General features: G+C 46.5%; 1 protein-coding gene across 1 annotated transcript in view; it reads right to left on the bottom strand.

The window, feature by feature from the left end:
- The window catches only part of Thsd4 (thrombospondin type 1 domain containing 4), a 593810-nt gene extending 580244 nt beyond the window's left edge, over positions 1 to 13566 (bottom strand). Inside the window, exon 1 of the mRNA XM_052188134.1 lies at positions 13372 to 13566. The gene's annotated coding sequence lies outside the window, so the exon portion shown is untranslated. The remainder of the gene's footprint in view (positions 1 to 13371) is intronic.
- Between the last annotated feature and the right edge of the window lie 14004 nt (positions 13567 to 27570).

Genomic DNA, 27570 nt, shown 5'->3' with positions numbered 1-27570 from the left:
GTGGTCTCTCCTCTGGAGAGAATCCCACTTTTCTGCCCATAGGAGTCTCTGAAAGCAAGATACACCCAGGAGCTGCGGAGATGGGAGCAGCCAGCAGGCCAGGCAGCCCCTCCTGACTGGAGAGTCCAGTCTGCACCCAGCTGGAGCCTTGTTCCCCGGACCTGGGGCCTCTCCTCTGGCTCCAAGCAGCAGTCTGCACAGAGCTGTGTTTTGTCCAATAAGGGAGAGCTGGTGACCGGGCGGGGAACTCAGCTTTCCAACAGTCTCTGTTTTTGTTTCCATTTAAAAAGGTTAGTGACTTTATTGCGTGTGGAAAGACCCAGAGAAACAAGCTCAAAGAGGCGCAGCATGGTTTTGGAGCTGACCAAAAACACAGGACTTTTGAGTGGAGTTGAGAGAAGAGGGAACAAGTTTATCCTGCATTCACCATGTGCCAAATACAAGCTTGGGAGTGCCTTCCGTGCCCTTCTCTGGTGGATTCAGCCAGAATCAAGTCAAATTCCATACCACGGGCCATCAGGATGTGAGGAGTCAGAACTACGGGACTCCAGGATCAAATACAACAAGAGACCAATGTGAAAAAAGAACCCTTTTTTTTCTTTTTTCTTTCTTTTTTTTTTTTTTTGGTTTTTTGGATTTGGGTTTTTGGAGACAGGGTTTCTCTGTGTAGCCCTGGCTGTCCTGGAACTCACTCTGTAGACCAGGCTGGCCTCGAACTCAGAAATCCGCCTGCCTCTGCCTCCCAGAGTGCTGGGATTACAGGCGTGTGCCACCACCACCAGGACTAAAAGAACCCTTTCTAATCAGGAACTAAAACAGGATATAATGTATTTATCCATCAATATGCTTAGACTGGTGCATCATCATCCCCACCACCAACAGTATCCATGAATGTTCAAGTCCCTCATACAAAATGTCATGGTATTTGTATATAACCTATGTATCGCCTCCCATATGCCTTAAATTACTCCTGGGGTTACTGATGCTATCTCACACACTGCAAATGCTATGCAAGAGGCTACCTTATGTAAACCGCATGGTACTGCACGAGCTATGCCCATCCTCCTGCCTGGACATCTGAAACCATCCCTGGATTACTTATGCCGCCTCATGCACTGCACATGTTAGGTAAATGGACAGTGTAGCGTATATCTCTAGTAGATAAAGACAAGAATGAAGGTCTGACCACACTCGACACTGATATAAAATGTTAAAACTATTTTCAATCTGAGTCAGATAATGGTGGAGCATGCCTTTAATTCCAGCACGTGGGAGGCAGAAGCAGGATGACGTCTGAGTTTGAAGCCAGTCTGATCTACAGAGTGAGTTCCAGGACAGCCAGAGCTACCCAGAGAAACCATCTTGAAAAACAAGCAAACATATTTTTTTCAATACACACACACACACACACACACACACACATTCAATCTGCAGTTGGCTGAATCTTGAGAAGGTATAGTATATTACTAAAGTCATTGATGCTAAGAATTTTGAAAGTCTATAATTTTTTTTTTATTCACCACAATAACTATTCAAAGTATAACAAGTTGTATTATGGCAACTGTGTTAAGTCGGTACAATCCTAGATCACAAATAACCTTTCTTTCTTTTCTTTTCTTTTCTTTTTTTTTTTTTTTTTTTTTTTTTGCTAAAACTTATGACTTGAACTAAACTCTTAGGGGCACAGAACACCTATGATTTTTGTGGACTCTCTGGGGCACTGCTGTGGTTTAATTGAGGGATGTCTGCACATTTGTATATCTGAACTTGGTTCCCAGCTGGTAGTGCTGTTTGGGGACAGTGTGGAACCTTTGAGAGGAAGTAGGCTACTGTGGGCGGGCCCTGGGGTCTTACAGGCTGGCTCTGCTTCCTAACTGTGGGTGCAGAGACCATCCGGCTTCCTGCCCCTGCTGTCACTTCTTCGTTACTTACTGCCATGTCTTCCTGGCCATGCTGGAATCATCCTCTTGAACTATAAGCTGGGTAAACCATTCCTCTCTGAAACTGCTTGTCAAGTATTTTGTCACAGCAACAATACAAATTACTCACACAATGTTCACAGTCATTCTTCCTGGCATTGAAAAGGTTTTCAATAGTGTGGTAAATTAGACTAGAAGTCATGGGTCAAGCCTGACTGACTGCCATTTTGGGAGGGGGAGAGGAAAATCATTTTCAAATGGTTAAACAACAAAGAGAGAGAGAGACAAAAACAAACAGAGACAGAGAGACAGAGAGAGTCAGTGAGAGACAGACAGACAGAGACAGAGTAAGAGAAAGACAAGACAGAGAGAGAGAGACAGAGAGAGACAGAGAATGTGCTATGATGTGAAATGGATGCTGGGATCATCAGCGTATTCATACAAGGTTTTAGTGAGATTTTATTTTTATTTAAGAGTATGTGCAAGTTTATATACAGATATCCCCAAAGAGGTCAGAAGAGGTCAGATCCCCTGCAACTGTAGTCCCAGGCAGTTGTGAAGCATCCAATGCGGACACTGGGAACCAAACATCAATCCCTCACCAGAGCCACAAGGGCTCACAGCACTGAGCCACCTCTCCAGCTCCTAAATAAAGTTTTATTGGATTGCACCTATGACCTTTCCCTTGTGGAGCCTGTGGCTTCACTCGTGCTCAGAAGGCAGCACTAATTAGGTGCACCAGAGACCCATGTCCCACAAAGTTCAGTTGTCAACCCTCTAACCCCTGTAAGGAACACACTGCCCAACTCCGCCTGACACCATCTGTCACACTGTCAGACGTTCAAGCCAGGCTAAGAACACGGCAAGATAAGGAGGACAACATAACCTCATGGCTTCTGACAGAGCAAAGGAACCATTGCGGCACTCTGAGAGGAGGCGATGCTAAGAGATCCCGTGGACTAGAAGCAGCTGCATGGGGCGTGGAAGCAGTGTCATGTACACTGTGTTCTTTCTGAGGGCATGGGAAGTCTCACTTTTGAGAATCTGGATCCTGAAAGCTAATCAAGTATGTAGCATTCTCATAAAGTATAAACGGCTTCTGCTTCCTTTAACCCTCTCTCTTCCCCTCCGTTTCCTACTGTGTCTTGCCTCAGTAAAGTCCCACCACTCAGTCCAGTGCCTTTTATCTGGCTCTGCTGGGCTGTTTACTATGGTTATTATAACGATTTTCCTATTACCTACCTCTGCCTATGGCTGTAAGAACCACCATGCTGTTAGGCTGAAATAACATCTTTCTATAAGACTATAAGACCTAAACACACACACACACACACTTTTTACAACCTATATACCTTTAAGATAGAACATGGTAGCCCCTTCATGTCTACTTTAATTTGAATGTGCCCCTCAAAGGCACATGTATTTTTTCTTTTAAAAGATTTGTTTTTATTATTTTATGTATGTGTGGCAATATGTACATAAACACAGGTGCCTAGGGATGCCAAAGTTGTAGGATTCCCAAGAAGACCTGGAGTTAGGGGCAGTTGGGAGTCACTATGTGGGTGCTGAGAGCAAACTTGGATCTACTGAAGAAATAGCACATGTTCTTAAACACCAGGCATTTCTCCAGCCCCGTGTTTAAGTCTTAATCCCCAGTTGGTAATGCTATAGGGGGAGGGTGTAGCAGCACATTTACAAATTAGAACCTAATGGAAGAAGAAAGGTCACATGGGACCTAACCTTGGAAGCATATTGGAATCTTTCCCCCTCATCTCTCTCTGGTTTTGGGGTACCATGAGGTATACATCTTCCTCTACTGTATGTTCCTGCCATGATGTACTTTGGTGCCACAAATAAAAAACAAGGTAACCAAGCAACCATAAGACCTCCGAAGCCTCGTGCCCAGACAAGCCCTTATTCCTTATGCTGGTTGCCTCGGGTGCTTTGTTACAGTAACAGGAAGTTAACAAATGCAATGTCTGAGCAAACACTAGGCTAACTCTACTATGCTTTCTTATGTATAGAGATTACTGGCCCACTGTACAAGAAAGGAAACTGATGCTCAACTGATGCCGTCCAAAGCCACCCAAGCAGCAGCCTGATCTGGATCCACACGTTTTTACAGCGCATGGTGTTGGTCCCTGGTGCACACACAGTAGGGACTGGGAGGGGGTTAGAAGCATGAATGGATGGCTACACAGCACGACCCACATGGAGTCAGTAACATGTGTGAGCATGATCTAAGAAGTTGCCAACACCGTCCTTCAAGGAGCCTCTGTGAACACGGGCATGATTTCTTTCTGTGGAATTCAGAAAGTCTCCACCCTACCGTGGGTCTTCCCGGCTTGCTAAACCAAGGGTATTGAATTCCTCTGATCTGGGCCTAAGGAAGGAACAGAATAATTAAGAAAGAAAGGAGTATGTCACTGCTGAGTCCTCCTCTGCTCCTGGTGCTCACGTGGGCCTCCTCTGGGAGCTCGCTCTCTACAGGTTGTTGAATACCAAGGGTCAGTATGACCAGGTGACCAGGCGGCCTGCATCTGACTCCAAAGCAGAACATGAGATTGGAAATAGAAAGAGCAGCAGCAAATTGGATGCCTTTACTAATGTGCTAATTTTTGAGATTGAGGAAGAACCAAAAACATTCTAGCTCCTAACAGAGCAGGGAAGGGAATGGAGATTGTCACCATCCTTAAGAAATGGGAAGAAGAGAGTTTTAAAATGAGCCTGGAAGGGTAGCTCAGCATTAAAAAGTACTTGCTGCTCTTTCAGAGGACCTGAGTTCAGTTCCCAATACACACATCAGGCAGCTCACAACTGTCTGTAACTCCAGCTCCAGGGGATCTAAGCCTGTCTCTGGCCTCTATTGGCACCACATACACATGCACACACTCACACACAAGCACACACATGGAAATAAAAAAGAAATGACTCTTCTTTATAATTGTTTCAAATGTTCATAGCAGCCTACTTATAATAGCCAGAAGCTGGAATGAACCCAGATGGCCCTCAACGGAAGAATGGATACAGAAAATGTGGTATATTTACACTATGGAATACTACTTAGCTATTAAAAACAATGAATTCATGAAATTCTTAGGCAAGTGGGTGGAACTGGAGAATGTCATCCTAAGTGAGGTGACCCAATCACAAAAGAACACACATGGTATGCACTCACTGATAAGCGGATATTAGCCCAGAAGCTCGGAATACCCAAGAAACAATTCACATATCAAATGATGCCCAAGAAGAAGGAAGGAGAGGCCCCTGGTCCTGGAAAGGTTCAGTGCAGTAGTGTAGGGGAATACCAGGACAGGGAAGAAATACACTGCCTTCAAGTCACTGCTTGAGTCTTAAAAGGGGCTGTTAGGATGGGTTAGAAAAGTGACAAGGGAAGACTGGCCTGTGATACAAAGAGCACACTCATGTGAGATAAAGACTACATATAATCCCAAACAGGGAAGACTTTCCTGATCACAAGAGAAACTCTGTGATCAGGAAAGACTTATTTACACTATGGAATACTACTCAGCCATTAAAAACAATGAATTCATGAAATTCTTAGGCAAGTGGTTGGGACTGGAGAATGTCATTCTGAGTGAGGTGACCCAATCACAAAAGAACACACATGGTATGCACTCACTGATAAGCGGATATTAGCCCAGAAGCTCCGAATACCCAAGAAATAATTCACATATCAAATGATGCCCAAGAAGAAGGAAGGAGAGGCTCATGGTCCTGGAAAGGTTCAGCGCAGCAGTGTAGGGGAGTACCAGGACAGGGAAGCGGGACGGGGTTGATTGGGGAACAGGGGGAGGGAAGAGGGCTTATGGGATTTTCGGGGAGGGGTGATCCAGGAAAGGGGAAATCATTTGAAATGTAAATAAAGAATATATCGAATAAAAAAGAATAAATAAATAAATATATTAAACAAAACAACAACAACAAAAAGATTACAGTGGTGGTTACCAAAAATTGCTGTGGGCAAAACATAATGGAGGAAATTAGAGTTGCAGAAATATTCCAAAGCAGAAGAACAAGAAAGATAGAAGAACTACTAGATTTGAGAAAAATGAAGGGAGGATACATTTAGGAAAATCTGAAGAGCCAGCCTGCCCATGTGTAGAGATCAGTGAGGGTATCAAGACTGCAGGAAAGGTTGATAGACTTTAACGTAAGAATATAATCAGGCCTTAGTCAGGAAAATAATCATGCAAATACACCTTTGCACCTATGTTCTTGCCTTTAGTCAACACTTGTTAAAGGACAATCCCAAGTATAAAATAAGGACAAGAGTGTGCAGTGATGTGGTACAAAAAATGTATTCTTCTGAAACAGGTAAGCAGAAAAGAGAAGAAAAGGAAATGTAGAGAGACATGAATAGCGATTATTTAGCAACCTTCCAAAGAAAAGATCCTGCCTCAATACAATTTCTAAATGTTTCTCAGTCAACTTGGTAATCTTTTTTTCATGTTAGTTCAAATCTAAGAATCTGAAGATATGGAATTGTCATCAAAGCCTGCCATCTATATATGACATGGCTGCTGCAAGGCTCAACACACAGAAGCCTGGATATCTGTACAGGACTGGGCCCTGCAACTTTCCACCATGGATCTAGTAGGTACTTACAAGATGCAACTCATTCCTCGGGAGCTCCTGGCATGCAATGATATCTGGAAGTCAGTGCCACTTTCTCTAATGTTATACAGACTGGGAAAATTGATGGGAAATAATTCAGAAGGAAAATAAAGGGGAATTCCAGAGGGCATTGGAAGTAAATAGAATTATAACACATTGTATGATATTGTCAAAAAGAAAATATAGAAAAAATATTCTCATGAAATCCCTAAAATCTGCTTTTCATCTCATACTTAAAGTCATCACCAAATTCATTGCTCAAAAAAAAAAAAAAAAAGAAAAGAAAAGAAAAAGAAGTATTTGCACAGACCCATGTTAGCCAAAATGACAAATGCTCATCAACTCAGTTATCACGTGAGCTTGTTCTGGGGCTGCAAGATGGCGCGGTCAATGAAGTGCTTGCTGAACAAGCAGGAGGAGCTGAGCTTGTCCCCAGCACAGGCATAAAAAGCCTGGCATGATGGCCCGCCTCAGTAATGTCAGCGCTGGGGACACTGATGCAGAGGATGCCGGGAACTGCTGGCCAGCATCACTGAGTCGGTGAACTCCCAGGCTGAGGGAGAGACGCTGTGTCTTGGTTAGTTTCTTTTTGTGTGTCTTTTGTTTTATGACTTTAGTTTTGCTTTTCATCAGCTTGGCATAAGGGTCACCCGGGAAGAGGGGATTTCAGCTGAGACTTTGCCTCCATCACATCAGCCTGTAGACAAGTATGTAGGGCATTTTATTAATTTTTGTGTGTGTGTGAGGACTCGGCCCACAATAAGCAGTGCCAACCCCCCGCAGGTAGTCCTGGCAAGGGTAAGAAAGCAATGATCCAGTAAGGAGCATCCCTCCATGGCTTCCACTTTGGTTCCTGCCTTAGGTTCCTGCCCCGAGTCCCTACCCTGACTTCCTTCAATGAGAGAATGTTTTCCATGAGGCTGTGGAGGCCGAATCAACCCTTTCCTCCCCAAGTTGCTCTGGGTCATGGTGTTTAACAAAGCAACAAAAAGCAAAGAAGGGCATTTTTGCCTCAAAAAACAAGGTAGAAGTCTACATGGGGAAGACATCTATCATCATATTCTGGCCTACACACACACACACACACACACACATGCACACACATGAACATGTACACACACATATACCATACATACATACATACATACATACATACATACATAAAACATATATAAGCATATAGAAAGGAACAAACAGACCATTAGACGTAGCTGGCATACTATGTGCAGATGAGGGATGGAGTTTTACTTTCTGGTTGTCTATACCAGTCTGTCTAGTCTCAGAGTATCTGTCAGGTAGAACTCAAAGGTCACCCTTCTGTACACTTGCTACACGAGTCTCTGCTGTCTAAGCTATGGAACAGGGTGGCTGTTCTTAGAGGACCTGAATTCACGCAGGTAGATCCAGCACCTGATGTGGGGCTCTATGCACAGTAGCGCCCTCGCCCTCAGGTAGCCAGAAAGCCTCTGTGCTTGAAGCAGGGTAAAGGCCTGGACCTGACTAAAGAAAGCATCGTACATGAAGCAGGGGTAGATAGAGGAATCTATTCCAGACTTTCCACGGCGGTGAAGGCTGCATTGTCGGTACACCCCAGAAATGGGACTTCAGACCTTGCCCTACAGGGCTGGGGATGTAGCTAAGTAATAGAGTGTTTGCCTGGAATGTCTGGTCAGGCCCTAGGGTCAATCCCTAGTCCCACCAAGAAAGAAGGAAGGGAAAGAGTAAGAACAAAATATGTGCATCATGGCGCTACCTGGCACTCACTCGGTAACTAGCAACAAGCTCCTCATGGCTCCCAGGAGTCCTCCCCCCACTGGCGGGATTGGCCCTCCTATCAGACATTAGGTAACTGCAACTTATCAGTCCACATCCAGGATGAGGTGACAGGAGTTCAGGGAAGCCAGGATAGGGGCGGAGCTTGGGTTTGCATCCTGGCCTGATGGTCTCCAGAACTCCTGATTTTGCGGTCTTTCCTAGCCACTTGGCCCGGGAATGCTGTGTCACAGCAAACCTAACAGTGAACAGGGAGGAGCAGAACTGACCTATGCCACCAGAGGTTCCGGCTGACATCACTGTCCTGCCCACCAGCATTCTGTCCAGTTAGCATGGAGTCAGGGGGCAAGGGGCTGGAGGTCTAATCAAAAGGGCAGTAGGGGGTCATGGGGCCAGCAGCAGGGGGTGGAACCAGAATTTAAAGCATGCGGGGTCAGGGGTCAAACAAGCCATATCAATCAAAGAGTTAAGTCACTTCACAGAAGTGAGCCTTGGAGCCCCCAGGAGGGGAGGCTTCTGTCCGGATGGTCTGAGACTCACAGGGATAGGCAAGGATAAAAAGATAGTGTGGAGAGAAGCAGCCCTGGTGTGTGCTTGGGGCTGTGTGAAGCATTTTACAAAGTCATGGATCTCCCCTATGGTATCATTTTACAGGTGGGAAAATTATAGCACAATGGTTAAGGACCTCATTTGAAACCTATGGCGTGCTGGAACCTAGGCTGGGACTCAGGCAGCTGCCTCTGGAGAGCTGTCACCTTCTGTTCTCCATATACAGGCTGCTGGTGTCAGAGTGGACAGGACTCCATTGGGGAGAGCCGGTCTGTAGCCCAGGGGGCAAATGCCTTCTTTGTTTATCTTCCTGGAAAGGACAGGCTGTTGGCGGAACTATTTCAGGAGAAAAAGCATGTTCAATAACTGTAAATTTGCCACTTGCTGATAGCATCAGCAGCTTTCCAAGGTGGCTAGCAGGTAGCTGCTTCCCAGCAAGCCACGCAGCCCCAGGCAGCAGAAATTGATCACCTCTCTCATGATTTCACCCCAGCAGAAATTGATCACCTCTCTCATGATTTCACCCCAAAGAAAATGATCATAAAGTCCAGGCCATGCCCATGCCCACAGTAGTCAGACGTGTGGCTGCATCCCTGCTGCAATAAATCAAAAGCAATGCCCAGCTTTCGTCAGATGCCTGCAGATAATTCCCCTGCCATTTCCCTGCTGGGACTCAAAGAGCCTTGGCCTAAAGGGTTAACATCTCATTTCCTCGTGTCTTTCAAGCCTTAATCCCCATCCTGAGCTGGGCACATTCCAAGCCCACCTGGAGCAGGTCAAGACCAGCTCCTGGCCCATGACTGGTCCTTCATTTCCCCTGGCAGGAGATTAGATGAGGCACCCATTAATCACTCATTACCTCTGTCTTCCCTGCTGGCCAGGCCTCGGGCAGTCTGCCAAGGGGGCCAGGGAGGGTGCTTGTGAGCTGTCCAGTGTCACCCTTCTGGGGACAAGAGACAGAGGCTCAAGCCTGGCTCAGGACTCCATGGACCACACCCAAAAAAGAGGGAGAAATGTGCCTGGCTTCCACCTAAGGTGTCCTTAAGGCTCCCAGGGACCTAGCACCACGCCATCAGCGTTGCTGAAAGATTAGGGAAAGAAAGAAAGAAATTAAAAGTGGCCACTCCCTAGCGGAGTAATCACCAGGGGCGCAAACCTACTGCCTCCCCCAGCTTGTGCTCTTTAGAGGACCCGGGACGCTGGACACAACGCTGGAAGAAGATAGGATGCTGGCTGGCTGGATCTCATAGGGCAGCTGTGTGTTCAGCAGCTGGGCTGGGGTGCAGGGCTCAGCACCTGACGGGGCTGAGATGGTATACAGGTTTCTTCGGGACTGTTTAGTGAGTACCTCTTCTGTCAAGCACTGATCAGTCAGTAGACAGGAGAGATGGGAAGCGATACTGAGCACCTACTATGTGCCAAGACTTTGCCTACGAGGCCTCAACACCCCCCCACCAGCCTTCAGCCATTGTTACTTGTGAAGTTGGGGGTGGGAGAAGGGCAAATATAGAGAGCTATTAAAGAACCTATCAGCCACAGGGTGTCTGTGGCTAGCCTGGCCAGGCCTATGTGTAACCTTCCAGCTCAAGTCACACCCCCAGCAGTTTGGGATTTTCAAGCCAAGGTTTTCTGATCTTCTTAACACTTGTCAAGACTGTGGGCAGAAGGCTGGGTTCAGGTGCTTTCAGGTAGGGCGAGAAGGGAGTATTTTGCTTTCAAAAACTTCGTTCAAAGGCCCCTTAAAGAAAAAAGTGTGGGGGGCTATAGAGGGCTCTTCTAAGCTCACAATTACAGTTCCCCACTACTCGCTCCTTAAGGGCTGAGTGAAGGCCTCTGCTAGGAAAAAAAAAAAGCCAGGCATAGTTCTTGGGCAAACACAGGCATATCCCTGAGTCTCAGATGGGCAGCCTATGGCCTCTGTACCCATGTGGCACATGCACATTTGTGTACAGAGAGAGAGAGGGACAGAGACAGAGAGACAGAGAGACAGAGACAGAGAGATAAGATCACTAAACCAGGCATGGTAATAAACACCCTCAATCTCAGTACTCCAGTACCCAAGGCAGGAGGATGGACAGCTCAAGGCCAGCCTGGGCTATCTGTTGAAGCCTTGCTTCAGAGATGGGGGGTGGGGGGAATGATGAGAACGTGCTATTTGCAATAGACTCTGCATCTGTCATTAAAGTACAATTCCTGGTTCAAAAGGCAGCCTGCATGCAGCTGAGGTCTTCAAAGCTATTATGTGCATAAGAATCCATTTCTCCCTCATGTCTGTACATGGATGGATGGATCTCTCTCTCTCTCTCTCTCTCTCTCTCTCTCTCTCTCTCTCTCTCTCCCTTCCCTCCCTCCTTCCCCCTCCCCCCCATTGTTTGGCTTCTTCTCTTCTTTCTCCCTGGGTGGTCATTTATTAGCTACTCTCCTCACAGCCCCTGGAGGGCAGCGATCCAGTCAGTCCTCCTCCTTATAAGCCCCCAGCACACAGTAATAGTCCCTGGCACACAACAGATGCTCAGAAATATTTGCTGAAGACAAATTAAATGGAAGTGAATACTGGAGAGCCATTGTGATTTCTTGCGGGGAATGATGTGGTGAAGTCAGAATTTCAGGAATATTAATCTGTCAGCATGGAAGAAGATGGATTAAAATGAAGAGAGCCACCCATGGCTGCGAGTCAGGAGGGAGACTGTTACTGTAATTTGGACATGGTTTAAGGTGGGCGCAGGAAAATCATTTGAGATATCATGAAGGAATGTGGAAGGGACATTGTGATAAATGTGCCCTGCACATAGGGAACAGGATATGGGTGCTGGGTGGAGGGGGCTTGAACACAGACGCCAACAGCCAATGGGGATAAAAGGGAAGTCCTGGAGAGACTTCCTATAGAGAAGGAAAGACCAGGCTCAGACTCTGTGGGTAACAGACAAGATCGCTAGGCAAAAACAAAAACTTCAAGCCCTGATTGTCATCCAAAACAGTGTGGGTTTTTCCTTACTTTACACCTGGCTGGAGAGACTTCATAGCTCAGAACAGTGTGGGTCAGGCCAGTCCGGTACCCCACCCTGGGCTGGGCATGGAGATCACATGAGCCCATCATTCCCTCCGTGGGGCCGATGCAATCACTTGTGTCAGTAGGAGCTCCACACGTTCTCACCACCCAAACTCATTTTGCAGGCTGGACCTTCGGGAATTCCCTGCTCCAGCCCTGCGGAGGTTTATAGGAAAGTCCCGGGACTCTCATCTGCTTCCTAACATTAATTTCCAGGGCAGAACTGTGCTTTTCAAAGGAATTCAACTATGGTGCCAACAAAAATCTATAGGAATTGAGTAGGGCTACATCTAAATCACATTTGAAAACTGTTTGCACCTTTGTACACAGAGACCCAGTTAAGATTCTCTCAGGGCCGGCAACTGATCACTTCAGTCTCTATCAGGTCAGAGACATCAGTGATGTCAAAGATAACACAGTGGCTCTGAAAGGTGGGAAATCTTAGCTGATGCCTAGATGTCTTGGATGCAAAGGAAACTGGACATGGAAATTCCTTGACTTCTGGCTATTTCACTTACTCCAGCGTCTAAGAGGCTTCAGGGCCCCAGATCCAAGGCTTTAAGTCACCTACTGCCTACAAAAGGGTGTGCCACTATCTGGCAAGGGATGTACTTTTAACAGCACAGAAAGCTTCAGGACTGCTTAAGATCTCACTAGACCCATAATTCCGCCTGCTAAGTGGTGGGTACCTCAAAATCCTCTTCCCAAGACACAGCTGAAGCTATTTCTAAGAAAAATGAAACTTCACTTCCAGATCTCTTCCACTTCAAGGTAAGCAAAGTGATCAAAAGTTAACTGTTCAATCACAGTCACAGCTACAGGAATATGAGCTACTCCTGGGGTACAGAAGCAACAACAGGTAGAGTTAGGCTAGCACTGACACTGGGTTGCAATGATTATCTACCGGTGACCTGGGATCAGAGGCTTTCAAGAAGCCAGAATGATGGAGGCCCCCCGGCTGGAGCTCCAGAGGTGCTGACACTCTACCAGCAATCCCAGGCTAAGCGAAAGGGAGCAGGGCTGGGGTCAGGGGTACAAGTGGCTGTAGGTGCAACTCTGAGCAGAGCATATCTCAGGAAGGCCAGTGGCTGCTTCCCCCAACCCCAGGTGGTCAGGCCCTAGAGTTGAGGGTTAGGGATGGAGAATGCAGGCAGAGCATGCCTCCAGGAAAGAGGAAAAGAAAAGAAAGAAGACGGGAGGGGAAAGGAAAGAGAAGAGGAAGAGGAAAGGGGAAGAAGAAAGGAAAGTGGAAATAGAAGAGGAAGGGAAAGAGAAGGGGAAGGGCAAGTGTGAATGAAAGAGGAAGCAGAAGAGGAAAGAGAAAAGGAAGAAGCAAGTACGACGTCCCGAGCTGCCGCGGGCCCCGACGTACCCACGCGCGCCAGTCTGCGGGGCTGCCCCGGGCTCCGGACCGCGGCGGGCCGGGCTGCGCCATCTGCTCACCTGGGCTAGTCCGGAGTGGCCGACTCTTCAGCCCCGCGTGCTTCCCGAGCGCCGCCGCATGGACGGCCGCCCGCCCCGCACGGGCTCCCGCTGCGCCCCGGTGTGTCGGGTGCGCGGGCGGCCAGCGAGTGCCCAGCGCACGGCTCAGGCGCGGAGTCTGCGGGCCGAGAGCGCGGTCCGCGCGCCCTGCCCTCCCGCGCGGCCTCCCGCTGTCACCTCCAGCCGCCCCTGCCGCCCCCTGGCGGCCGCCTCGGGGAGAGCGGGCCCTGGCCCACCCCACCACCCCAGGGGAAGAGGGACCCCTGGGAACCTGGAGAAGGGACATCCACCAGGAGAGATGGCAGAAGGGAAGACTATTTGGACAGAAGCTAGAGAGCAGGAGAGTGGTGATCATGGAACTTAGAGGGGTCCGGACTGCCAATGGGAGGGCAAAGGAGAAGCAGTGGAGACCAGAGTCTGAAGGTCAGAGGCTGCCTTCATCTTAGCCAGCAGTTGGTGGGAGCTTTTGAAGGACTGCTGCACCAGACAGACAAGGACATCCTTGGATATTGAGAAACAGTCATTCCAGTTGCAACCACGGGGTTGAGGCTGGTTTACAGCGAAGCTTTCCTTTCTGGCTTCCAAGATTAGAGGGCATCCCTAAGAGAAAAACTTCCTAAGAACCTGGACAGCTCAGCATGCCTGCCTGATCTAAAGTTCTCGGGCGTGGCGGCAAGCAAGTGCATTTGCCTACTAAGCCATCAAGCCTTAGAGCTGGTCGCACTCCCAGGTTCTTGAGTTCCAATAAGATGCTAAAGTGTTTAAATTCAACCCAAGTGTCTAAAGCTGAGAGAAGCAAGAAAGAATAGAAAAATGCCCCCCTACACACACACACACACACACACACACACACACTTTCTTTTTTTTTCCCCAGAGAGGGCAGGTTGACCTTAAACCATTGAAGAGGCCTCTAGGCACAGGAGTCGCTCTCCCTTGATGTGAATGAGCCTGTTTGTGGCTGTCCCAAAAGCCTGCCTGCAGGGGGTGTTGGAAAGGGCGGGTGTGCCCTCCTGCTAATGTGGGTGGTGGAAGCATCCTACTTCAGGGCCAGGCCACATCAGGGGTGGGTGTGGTGTGCTTTGTGGGAGCAGAAAAAAAAAGAGGGACAGGAAAGATGTCCCGCTATTAAAACAATAACAAAGGGAACTGGGAAACACAGGACTGAGGCCAATGAGGGAGAGCCGATTTCGAGCACCTGGCACCTGGATCCATCTGGGGCTGACTGAGTCCATCTGGTTCAAACAAACAACTTTTGACCACACAGATTAGAAGACTCCTGAGTGTCTCGGATCCAGTGAATCAAAGAGATCTTGCAAACTAACTCATTTCATCCATTTGGAACCAACAGCCAGGTGATGATCTCACACCTGCAATCCCAACCCTGCGGTGGAAGAGGCAGGAGGAGGGGGGTCCAGGTTATCCTTAGCTTCATATCCAGTTTGCAGCTAGCCTGAGCTACAGGAACTGTGTTTCAGACAACATAGTTGAGCCTAGTAGTACAGGCCTATAATCCCAGGTACCAGAAGACAAATGTAGGAGGATTGAAAGGTCAAATCCAACCTGGGTAATTTAGGGAGATCCTATCTCAAAACAAAGAGTACAAACAGGGCTTGGAGTATAGGGGAGGGCACAGCGCCTGCCCGGCATGAATGAGGCCCTGGCTCTGTCCCCAGCACCACCAGAAATCAACAATCCTTAAAGGACAAAGTGTATTTAGTAACAGGACAAGGCAGGGACAGAGCACAAGGAAAGGACATGGGCTTCTTTCATGTTTTACTTTTGAAGAATGCTGCACTTAAAGCTACTGCTGGAGAGATGGCTCAGCAGTTAAGAGGCCTTGCCGCTCTTCCAGAGGCCAGAGCTCATTTCCCAGCACCCACACTGGGCAGATCACAACCACCTGGAACTCCAGCTCCAGGGGATATGACGCCCTCTTCTGGCCTCTGTGAGCTCTGCACACACACGGCAATTGCTCACACAGGCATACACATACACATAAATAAAACTAAATCTTTAAAACAAACTCGAGTCATTATAAGATGAATTACTTAGAGTATTTTATTTATGCTAAAGGGGAACCATGTCCCACTGTTTACTGTCAATCCTGTTACACATCTTGTCATTAACTCATGTATATAGTACATATGTATGTTTATATGTTTGTATGTATATTTATATATGCATGAATGTGTGTATGTATGTTTGTATGTATGTTCATATATTTGTATGTGTGCGTTTATATGTGCATGTATGTATGTATATATTTGTACATATATGTTTATGTATGTATGTATGTATGAGTCAGATAGGGAAGAATTTGTCCCATGTATGAAATAAGCTACTAGCTCTCACCCAAAGATAGGATAAAGAAGGGCAGGTGCTTCTGATTATAGTTACAGGCTAGCTGCAGTCACTTAGCCATAGTGCCAGTGCCTGAAGTGCCAGTGTCATGTATATATAACATACCACCTTCACATAGCTGAGGAGATATGATTCTTACCACCTCCAAAACCAGCCCATGCTCTTGGTTGAAACTCTCTGGTTAAAGGCCCCTTTCAGTGTTCCATTAAAGCCTCTACTGTGTGGCTACAACCAATTGGCCCGTTGGCCCCAGAGGTGACCCCTAAAATAGCAGAAAAAAACATGATCCTTCTGAAATGTGTCATCTCTGCAGATGGCGGAGAGCCCCTGAATATACCTGTTTCCCCAAAACAATTTGCCAATGTAATTATGCAAATCATGTTTCTCAGGATGGGATGGAAAAGAATGTAGTTACCCCGTGGGGGATGCCATCTCCTTGAACCTGCCCTCTTCAGAGAGTACACAGCACCGTGTTTGCTCATGCACCCTCAGGTTGATGGGACAGTGATCACATTGGGGTGAGAGAGGGCTCCTGAAAATGTGAAGAGTGCTGTGCTGGGGTCTCAGAATCCGGAGCAGGAGGCAGGGCTCAGTGTGTCCCTGGGAAAGGAAAGCAGTAAGGGATTCCGACTCCTCTCCTCACTGAGGAGCCCTGAACAGAGGGGAGACCAGGGTAGCCCAGAGTCATTTGGCTGTCGGTCCTTTAACCAGTTGACAGTTTCTCGAAGCCAGACTTCCAAGCTCTGAATACACACGTGTGGTACTTCAGGGGCTGTGTCCCAGCAGGGAGGGAAAATACTGTTAGCTGCTAGCATGTGAAGGTGGAAACAAAAGACATGGATCCAAACCCCTCATTTCAACCTTCTGTTGAGTCACGAGAATCCATCATGGTTCTTATAAAGTTCTCTTCATCTTCTTGCTTGGAAATTTGTATACACTGTTAAGTCAAAGCAGGCTTGCAGTCAGCAAATAGTGACAAGGGGAGATGGTGCTAAGGAAGGTTGATCCTGTCAACTTGACAGGATTTAGAGTCGCCTAGGAGACACACTATTATGTGTGTGAGAGGGAGGGGTTCTATTCAGTAGGGAAGCCCAGCCTGGATGATGGCCATAGAGCCACATTCCCGTAGCTGGGGCTCTGGACTAAAACAAAGGAGAGAGGAAACAGAACATTGGCACGGTGAGCCAAAATAAACCCTTCCTTTCCAAAGTTACTTTGGTCTGTTATCTTGTCAGAAACAATAAAAAGAACAACAATAAAGTCTTTTCAAGTGCTAGTAAATGTTTTATTTTAAACTGTTTCTTGGGGGCCAACAAGATGGTTCATTAGGTGAAGATGTGTGCTACCAAGCCCAGTGACCTGAGTTTGATCCCCAATACCCACATAGTGGGGGGTGAGAACTGACTCCATCCAGCAGGTGGTCCTCTGCCTTCCACAAGCACTCTATGTTATCATGTGTCCTGCCCTAATATAAATAAAAAGGTGCCATTAAAAATAAACCACTTGTAAAATGGATCTAAGTATTTCGGGATAAACATTCCTGCTTGTCTCCTTAACTTGCTCCTTTCCCTTCCTCTTCCAGGGGTCTGGACCAGTCACCTACACACTGAGTCTGTGTCCTTTCCTATGGCTGGCTGCAACTTGGCCAGTAACAAGACTACATGATAGTCCAGAGACTAATTTGTCTGCAGCCACAGTTTCTGAGGTCACAGGGGTGAAGGTATTTAGATGGACTGTCAGGGGGACTGTCGGAGATTCCCATGAAGTGTCCCAGAGACTTCAGGCACACCTCAAGTTATCTTGCTCTGCCCATTCTATTTCCATCTCTCTCTCTTCCTCTCTCTTGCCCACATCCTGTCAGCAGAGATAGTGAAGTGGCCTTACCTGGTACAGCACAACTTTTGGAATTCCAAGCATTCGGATTATTTCTCTTTTCCGCTATTTCAGCCAGAAGGCAGCCTTCCGTATGATGTTGCCTCTCACTAAGAGAAGTGACCCTGAAAGGAATCAGGATGGAACAGGATGAGCCAAGTGACCCAAGCAAGAGAGGAGAGAAGGGAAAGGTCTGTCCTAGAAAGGAAGCCACCTGTGAAGGGCTCAGAGTGCCAAGAGAGAAAAATGAGTGATGTGAGGCAGGGGGTTAGCTGGGATGACTGGGAAGTACTTGCCAGGTGGATAAACACCAGATAACCACAAAGGCCTTGTTGTATTGAAAGCAATAGAAGCTAAAGACTAGGGCAGGGGAGACCCTGCTGCCCTGGATGATGAATTAGGGAGTGTCCCAGTGAAGAAGTGGGAACAGCTTGAAGTGGTAGCTGTCAATCAACCAATAGAAATGTATACGGTTTTAAATGATGGAGAAAGTTGGTCTATGCTGGCCCATTCCCCATCAGGGGTGTTCATGAGCATTTTTGAAAGTTGTGTCATTTCCCCACAAATAAAAGGAATCCCAGTGGGGGTTTCGTTTTTTTTTTTTAAGACACACACCCACACACACACACACATATATTCACAGTAATGCAAAAAATAATTTCACAATTCTCTTGTAATGAAAATATTCAAAGAAAACTAAAAGACATCCATCACTATAAAGGAATGCTGTTTGCCCTCTCTGCTTCCTGGGAGACTCTCCTAATAAGGGCTTGTCCTTCACACATTGCACACAATGTCTCTTGTACCCGCTGCGGTCAGTACTGCGAACCCCACAGACTGTCAGTGGCTGAGAGCTCCTCCAGGAAGCAGTTGCTGGGTTTGAAGCTAATCAACTTCTATCGCTGGAAATAACTATCGCTTGGCCTCGTTGGCAATTTTTCCTCTTAGCAAACTGGCTGTCTGGTTGAAGGTGACATTTAGTATAGCCTGTGAGACACAGCAAAGCCAGCAAGCAAGGCTTTCCTACACAGCCTATGTAGGAAACCAAGGTGCCACAGCCCAGGAAGGCACGTGGAGCCTGAGCTGATTGCTTCACCTGCCTCACCCACCTTCATCCAAAGACTGCCTATTACTGGGTGCCAATGGTGACTCCTCACCAGACTTGACTGCCTTGGTATAAATTTTGTGTGTGCAGGTATGTGTTTATGTTTACATATATGTCCTTGCACATGTGTGATCATGCATGTAGAGACTGGGGTTAACCTTGAGGCTATTCCTCAGGAACCACCCATCTTGGTTTTGAAATGTTTTTATTTTATTTATGAGTCTTTTGCCTGCACGTATGTCAGTCTGTGCAACACGTGTGTGCCCGGCACCCACAGAGGCTAGAAGAGAGGATTAGATCCTCTGGGGTTGGAGTGGTACACAGATGTGAGGCACTCTGTGAATCCTGAGGATCAAACCCAAATCCTCTAGAAGGGCAACCAGAGCTCTGAACTGCTGAACCATCTCTTCATCTTGGTTTCTGAGACAGAGTGTCTCATTGAGACGTGGGGCTCACCAATCATCCTGGAATGCCTGGCTAGCAACCTCAGGGGCCTATCTGTCTCTGCCTCCAGCACTGAGATTTGATGTGTGGGTCACCACAACTGGCTTTTTGCATGGCAGTTGCAATGGTCTTCATGCAGGCCGTTGACAAACTATGTCCCCAGGCCTGGCCTCTCTGCTCCTTTTTCCCCTTTAATGTTTCCTGCCTACAGCTTTGACCATGAAATAGGGAGGCCATTGTGTATAAGGAGCAGCTGAGTCCCAAAACCTATGTCAGCATTAGTCTTGGCTGTCCATTCTAGAAAATCACGTACTCTACAGCTGTAGCTGCCTCATCGGTCCAAAGGGGAAAGCAGAACTACACCTGTCAGAAGAAAGAGACGCCGCTCACGCATCCTCTGAAGCCTCTTCCAACTCTCAGATCTACCATTGGCTTGGAAAATGTGAGAGGGAAATGACATGGCTCACTGTGGACTCATCTGGGGAAACGTGACATACACAGAGAAGTATGTGGCTTCTCTTTTTTCAAAAAACATTTCAAGCTGCATTTGAAATCACTTCTTTCATTCACCACAATGTGGATGATTGCCATAGAGCCACAATGGCATAGCAGGGCTGCAGGACAAAGCCCCCCACAGCTTATGTCTTGGTCATGGGCCAAGCTCCCGTGCCTACTGATTTGGGGAGATTCACAGAGCTCCTGACCCTGAACAGCTCCCCCTGAATTCTGTGCCAGTCCAAAACCACAGGATCGCATCCAGGGCCAGCATCCTGCTATGTCCATCTCTTCCTCCTTAAACTCACGGAATCCTAGTGTTGGGAGGATTTTCCCCTCTCCTATTCTGTGTGTAGTCCAGGCTAGCCTCAAATTCATGGCTTCTCATTTAGCTTTCTAATTCTCAAATCTCAAATACCATACACATTAAACCTCCCTTTCTTCGTGTGTGTGTGTGTGTGTGTGTGTGTGTGTGTGTGTGTGTTTTCTAGGCAGGTTTTCTCCATGCAGCCCTGGCTCTCCTGAAAATCTTTCTGTAGATCAAATTGGCCTCAAACTCAAAGATCTGTCTGCCTCTGCCACGGAGTACTGGGATTAAAAGAATGTACCACCACCCAGCTAAACCTGGGTATTTCAGCCCTATGTAAAGGGGATATTTCACCTAATCAATTTGCTTTTCTTCTCTGAGAGTAAAATAAAAGCACCACTAGACCACACACACACACACACACACAGGTTTGTCCTGAGACCCAGTTGAGTAGCATGTACCCACAGTTTCTGCCTCTCCTTGTGTCTCTTTCCAGAACTTAGCTTTGTTCCCCAGGTTTCTAGGTGTTCATGACAAGTTAGGAGGTCCAAGAAACAATTTTCCTTAAACCTGTGATGTGTTTATAAAAAGAGGTATAAGATATGTACTATGGGGGTGTGGTGAGGTATAGGGGAAGGAGGTGCCTCGATGGGCCCATGCTAAGGCCTCCCTTCCCCCGAGGGACCAGCTACATGACCATGGCAGTGTAGCTTAGAATAGAGTTTATTCAGGGCACAGGGAGGGGAGTTAAGAGGGTAGCAGAGGCATAAAAAGGCAGAGAGAGAGAAAGTAGAGAAGTAGAGGACAGCCATGACCACATGGAGAGAGGGGGGAAGGGAAGGGAGAGAGAGAGGAAGCAAGAAGGCAAGAGGCAAGAGAGAGAGAGGCAAGAAAGCAAGAGGTAATGTGGGTTGGAGTTTAGACAGAATGCTAAAAACTGGGAGCCCAGCAGCTAAGCTACATGGGTACCACCTCACCCTGTGCCCCCTTCACAATGAATGAGAGCTGTCCCATCTGTGCTGGTCAGCAAGCTGTTAGCTACCAAGCACTGTGGCCATCTTTCCTGGCACACTGTTAGACTTCCATGGGAGGAAGCTACTGTCCCTTTAAGAGACTGTTAACACACCTGCATGGGAAGCAGCCAAGGTCACCAGATCACTGTGACTCATTCCTTCTGACTGACTACCTAGTGTAAATTTTGCTTCTTAACTCTACATTCTCTGCCCAGGAGCATGTATGTCTACCAGCTCTTCTTTCTGAACACATGCTCTTACAACCTGAAGGATCTATCCAACAGCCTCCCTCTTTGAACAGCGATGAGCACGTTTATATTGAGCATGCTCAGGATAGCGCTTGCCCTGACATGTCCCTTCCTGTATGTACAAGCTCTCCAACAAATTCCCACACTGGGAGCAAATAACCTCAGTGCTCTTACTTGCCACAAGTAATAAAACATTTCCTGGATTGTGGATGCCATTAGACAAGATAGAGAGTCCTGCGTTGTCTGGCAGTTCTAGGGGTAGAAGGAGGATAGATGCAAGGCTGCCAAGTGGAATCGATAAAAATAGTTATTGGGGGTAGGAAGAGTAATAATAGCTGGGGTTATTCTGGGCTCTAACCATCTGACATTGAGCAGACACCTAACTTCGCTGAGCCCCAGAACTCTCTTCTGAAAAGAGGCTTAAGTCTAACTCACTGCTAACTTGACTCCAGGGTGATGTGGGAACAGACTCTCATGCTTTCGACATCCCTGCTGAGGAGCTCCAATGCATCCTTGATGTGCTAGTTAGGTTGCCATTCATGGTTGTCACAAGACTTCATCTCTTAGGAATGAAGAAAGGGTCTGAGACCAAGCAGAGAACAAACTCAAGCAATAATAAGTATGGGGATTAAGATACAAATGTTTCCTGACCTTGTCTTGTGGATGGAAAATACCACAGAGTGGAGAAAAACCACATCACCCAATAGTCTGTAATCTGATATTGTGGGCGGGTCAAAGGGTGCTGGCCTGTTTCCCTCCCAGCCTCCCTCCAGTCTTCCTTCCTTCCTGCAGGTTGTTGCAAGAGGAGGAGAGAAATGCATTTTCACGAGATTAACTTTAACTGGGAGGTCAAACTTTGTCCTTGTCAGCATCTGAAGTTCCCTTGAAGCTAATAAAAACTGTCTTTGCAGGAGAGCTTGTGAAGAAGGGGTCCCAAAGTCAGGGAAGATGCATGTGTGTGCAAGGGCTAAGAAAACATGCATGTACCTGTGATCCCTGCTCTACTCACTTTGTGACCTTTTGGAAAAGTGACTTTATAGAGTCTGAGGGTTTTTTGTTGTTCTTATTATTTGGTTTTGGTTTTGTTTTTCCCAACACTCAAGTGGTAATAATAACTATTGCAGTTTGGGTAAGGTCACCATACTGAGGGTCCCATTCATCTTGGTAACAAGGGAGGTTTTTAACCTCTCTGTCTACTTGAACTTAGAGTTGGTCATGTGATGTGCTTTGGGAAGAGAATGTGGTTTCTCTCTCTTTTTTTTTAATTAAAAAAGACGATCAATATTCAATGAGATTAAGATATAAATCATGATCTTCATTCACAGAGGGGTCAGGATGGTGGGTGCCTAGTCTAGCCTGAGTCTCAGAGGCCTGGGATTATCCCAGAACCATAAGCCCCTGTTGGATCATTTATTGTATTAAACCACTGAGACTGGAATTTATTACTGAATGCTATGACTCTTGCTGCAGTTGTTACAATAACTTTTGTAAATAAAACCTGGCAATCTGATTGTTCCAAAAGCAACCTCAGCTGTGATACCTAAATACCACTGCTGCCTTTGAATGCACCACAGACTATGATCCAAAGGGAGAGCTTAGGGAATCTCACCCAACTCTGAGGAGTAGAGGCTTCTGGGAAACTGCACAGGCATATATAGGAGGAATCAATACTAAAAACACAAACCTGGGGCCTCTGGCAACGTGCAGGGGATCCATGCTCTGCACGTGACCTCGTCCACATCTGCCATGCCACTGTCCTGTTCCTATTTTCTCCACCCGGTTCTAAAGCCACTCATCATTTCATAGACTCGGGTTCTAGATCAAAGCCAGAGCACAAAACTGTAACTTGGTGAATTGCAGTTGGGGTTTTATGCGTTGGTTTTCTTCAGTGCTAAAATCAGGGCATACTCTATTCCTCCCACTAGATCATGTTCTAGTGAATGGAAAAGCACAGCTGGCTACAGCCAGGAAAGGGCAGGAAGAGAGCAACAACTTGCTTATTTCAAAGTCACTGTCCTCAGACCATGGCATCAGGGCGATAGAACAATAAACAGCACACATAGCTAACTGTCAAATATAAAGTTACCGCATGCTACTCTTTCGTCATGCGATATTAAGGTACAAAGAAACTATTAACAGGCCAATTGAAACCAGTCTATGTGGGAAACCAAGTTGTTATCTCTCCAGTTCCTGAGAGAGCAGGTGAACAGTTTGGTTTCATCTTGCCCATGTGTAATATCAGCACAGATAGGCAACTCTGCTTTGATTTATGTGTGTGTGTGTGTGTGTGTGTGTGTTTGCGCGCGCGCGCACGCATGTGCGTGTGTGTGTGTGTGTGTGTGTGTATGTGTGTGCATATGTGTGTGTATGTGTGTGTATGTGTGTGTGTGTGTTCATGTGTGTACCCTAGTGATTGATGTCGGTTGACTTCTCCAAGTGCTCTCTGTTGTGACATTTTTGAGAATTCTAGAATTTTGATTTCTTTAAAAAACACAGAAATATTCTAAAAATGTTCTTTCATCTCAACCCCAGGTGCAGGGATGAAGGGTGGCTTTGGACTGTCCGCAGCAGCTGGCTATGATTTGCCTCATACAGATGCATGGTTTTGCCAGCTGTGGATCATTTCTGTGATTGTGTGATGTTTGGAACTCTGGGAACTTTTCAAAGGGTTCGTAAATGCTAGGGCCCCAAGAGGCAGGGTGGGTATCTGTTGGTCACTTTGTAGGATGGTTCCCATTTTTTAGTAGCCATTCTTTAGACTAACGGAATTTCAGAGAGGGGCCCTAGATAGCCTAGAGTTGAGACTGATCACTAACAAAACAAGTGATCTGAAGGCTGAAGCTTTTTGCCTTCCTGCAAACTTCCAGGAATGGGTGGAAAGATGTGGAGAGGAAGGTCAGAGAGGGCATTGAACGATGAGATTTGATGAGCTTCTACACTGGTAAATGAATTTGCATGCCAGGAAGATAGCACATCCCTATTTCCCTGGGACAGAAGCCTCTATTTCTCTTTGATCTCTCTCTGGCTGTTATATATACCCTATCTAATGAGATAAAAAGCTTAAATACAATGTTTCCCTGAGTTCTGTAAGCCACCCTGGAAAACTGCTGAACCCTGGTAGGATATTTATGGAAAGCCTGGTCTACAGCTATTCAGACTTGTGATTGGGATCTGAACTGGAGACAGTCTCATGAAACCAAGCCCTACCGTTGGGGTCTGATGCTGACTCCAGGTAGACGGTACCCAAACTGAATATGCTGTAGCGTGCTGGGATGCTACGTAGGCAGAGCTGGAGAGCCGCTTATCCCCAAAGCTCACATATTTTCGGGTAGAAGCATCCTTGTGACAGTGTCAGCACCTTTGTGAGAGCCACTCCTGCAAGGTCTGTCCCTTCCCCCTGTTCAGAGTTCTCAATGCCAAAGAGCAGCTGTAATGGCATTATGAAGAGGCAACCTGCTGGGTAATCTCTCTTTTGACTCCCAGGCCCCAGAACACCTGGTGACCTTCTTGTATTGTCAACAAGGGCAATTCTCTTCCCTATTTGCTAATCCCATGCATTAGCTAACACAAAGCATACACACTGCTGTGGGGCTTAACTTGAAGAAAAGTATCATGGCTGCTAAATATACAGGAACTAGCCCCAAGAGGATGCTGGATTAAGATGTTTCCACAAAATGAATGAAAAGGAGGCGCATGCACAGGGCAATAAAAACAAATATTCAACATGAAGTCTTACTGTATCTCTTTTCCCTCATTATAGAAGCCCTGTTAGGCATTGGGGAGATGGCTCAGTGGGTAAGAGTGATGGCTACAAGAGGAGTTCAAAGCCCCAGCATCCATGTACTAAACTACATGTGGCCATGTGCACTTTTCTAATACAAACACTGTGAAGACAGACAGGAGGACCACTGGGGCTTGGTCCAGGTTCAGTTAGAAACAATGCAAAAAAGAGACAAGGCAGAGAGTGGTAGGGCCAATACTTGGCCTCTTCCTTCGGTTTCTGAATACACACATGAGCATGCACACCTGTACACATACACCCACATATACTTCCCATACATGAACATATACCGCACATATATGAACACATATTATTATGTAACTAAGTCCAGAGAGATCGACTTCTCCATCTCAGGATGCTGGTTGTCAGAGAGGTTGATATGCTCCCAGCTGTTGCCTTTTGAGTGATGAACAGCCAGGGCTTACATCCAGTAACATTGTGAGTAGAAAATCGGTATGTGATTTTTCCATTCTAAATGGAGTACTCAGTCATTTCAGGCTATAAGAAAGAGCTATTAATTGGTGTTACTAAAATTTTTTAAGGGAAACTCTAGAGGATAATAAATATCTTTTAGATAAACTAAGATCATTTCCCACATACTGATTGACTATTTCTCTTAATTTATTTATCATGTGTATTTACTTTATTATTTATTTCATACTTGCATGAATGTTCATGGACATGTCTGAAGTGGACAGAGAACAATTTTCCAGAGTCAATTCGCTCCTTCTATCATGTGCATCTCAGGGATAAAACTCAGGTCATCAGGCTCGGCAGCAAGTACCTGTACTCACTGAGCTGTGAGCTGATTCACCACAGCTTAAAAAGCATAAGGAGCTGCAGGTCTCATAAAGGTAAAGGTAAAGCTAAAGCAAGGAGTGGATCCCATCAGCAAGCGGAGATGCCCAGTTAAGGTCATGAAGACCAAGTCCCTGGAGATCTACCTGTTCTCCTGGCCCACGAAGGAATCTGAGACTACTGGATTTTTTCTGGAAAAATCCCTAAAGGATAAGGTTCTCAAGATCCTGCCAGAGTAGAAATAGCTCGGCCTGGCTGGAGGTCTGAGTTTAAGGCTTTTGTCACTACTGGAGACTACAATGCTCATGCTGGTGTTGATGGTAAGCACTCCAGGAGGTAGGCACACCATTCCAGGGGCTGTCATCTCGGCCAAGCTTTCTGTCATCCTTGTGCAGAGAGGCTGGGGAGAGGGGGACAAGACTGGAAAGTCCTGTAAGTCTGTGCAAGATGACAGGCTACTATGGCTCTGTGTTGAAGACACTGACTCTGCTCCTGTACCCAAGAAGCTATTGATGATGTCTGGTGTGGATGACAGCTATACATCAGCCAGTGGCTGCACTGCCACCCTGAGCAACTTTACCAAGTCTGCCTTTGATGCCATCTCTAAGACCTACAGCCCCTGGAAAGAGACTGTGTTCTCCAAGTCTCCTTAACAGGAATTCACTGATATCATCTGTAAACCCACACCAGAGTCTCTGTTCAGAGGACCCAGGCTCCAGCTGTGACTACCGCATAAGGGTTTTTATAGAAGAAAAAGAAAGTAAATTAAGTATATATATATGTATATGTATATATACATACACACACACACACACACACACACACACACACACATATATATATATACTTGGCAGGTGTAACAGTATTTGCCTGTGGTCCTGCCTACTTAGGAAGCTGAGGCAAGTCTAGGATTTGGAGGTTAGCCTAGGCAACACAGTGAGACACTGGTTGAAAGACAAAACAGAAATCAAAAGAGCAAAAGGGGATCCCAATCCAGAAAAGATAGAGTAAGGAAGGATAATCAATGCAATTAGAAAACCTGGAAGAATGCATAGGTGGCCCTTCATGATAATGAATCAGATCAGGCAGGTTAACTGGAACTCAAAGTTCCCCTGGACCAGCACTGCCCTCCTTCTTCTTTTTGCGCTTTTGCTTGTGTGTGAAGCATTCTCAAAGGCTTAGCCCACAGTCAGTTTACCTAATTATTGAGAGGTAACTAGATCATGAGGGTTCTAAAGTCCCTGACAGGTTAAGCCATTGAAGAATTCATACTGAATGGAGTATTAGGAGATAGGGCTTTGTTAGAGGAAATAAGTCCCTGAAAGCATGTCTGTGCCTGAAATATCTCATCCCAGCCTCTTCTTGTCTGCCTCTCAGTTCTTGTTTGCCATAAATGAAGATCAACACACATGTATACACTCACACCCACAGAAACACACACACATACATTGTATATCAACATACATGTGTACACCCACACCCACAGAAACATACACATACATTATACATCAACATACTTGTATATACCCACACTCACAGAAACACACACACATACATTACACATCAACACACATGTGTATACAGCCGCACACACAGAACACACACACATACATTATACATCAATATACATGTATACACCTATACCCACAGAAACACACACATACATTATACATCAACATACTTGTATACACCCATACCCACAGAAACACCCACACACTTACATTACACATCAACAC

Source organism: Apodemus sylvaticus, chromosome 7 (genome assembly GCF_947179515.1).
Source record: "Apodemus sylvaticus chromosome 7, mApoSyl1.1, whole genome shotgun sequence".
Lineage (NCBI taxonomy): Eukaryota > Metazoa > Chordata > Mammalia > Rodentia > Muridae > Apodemus > Apodemus sylvaticus.
The sequence above is the reverse complement of the archived record's forward strand: the minus strand, read 5'-3'. Positions and strand labels throughout refer to the sequence as shown.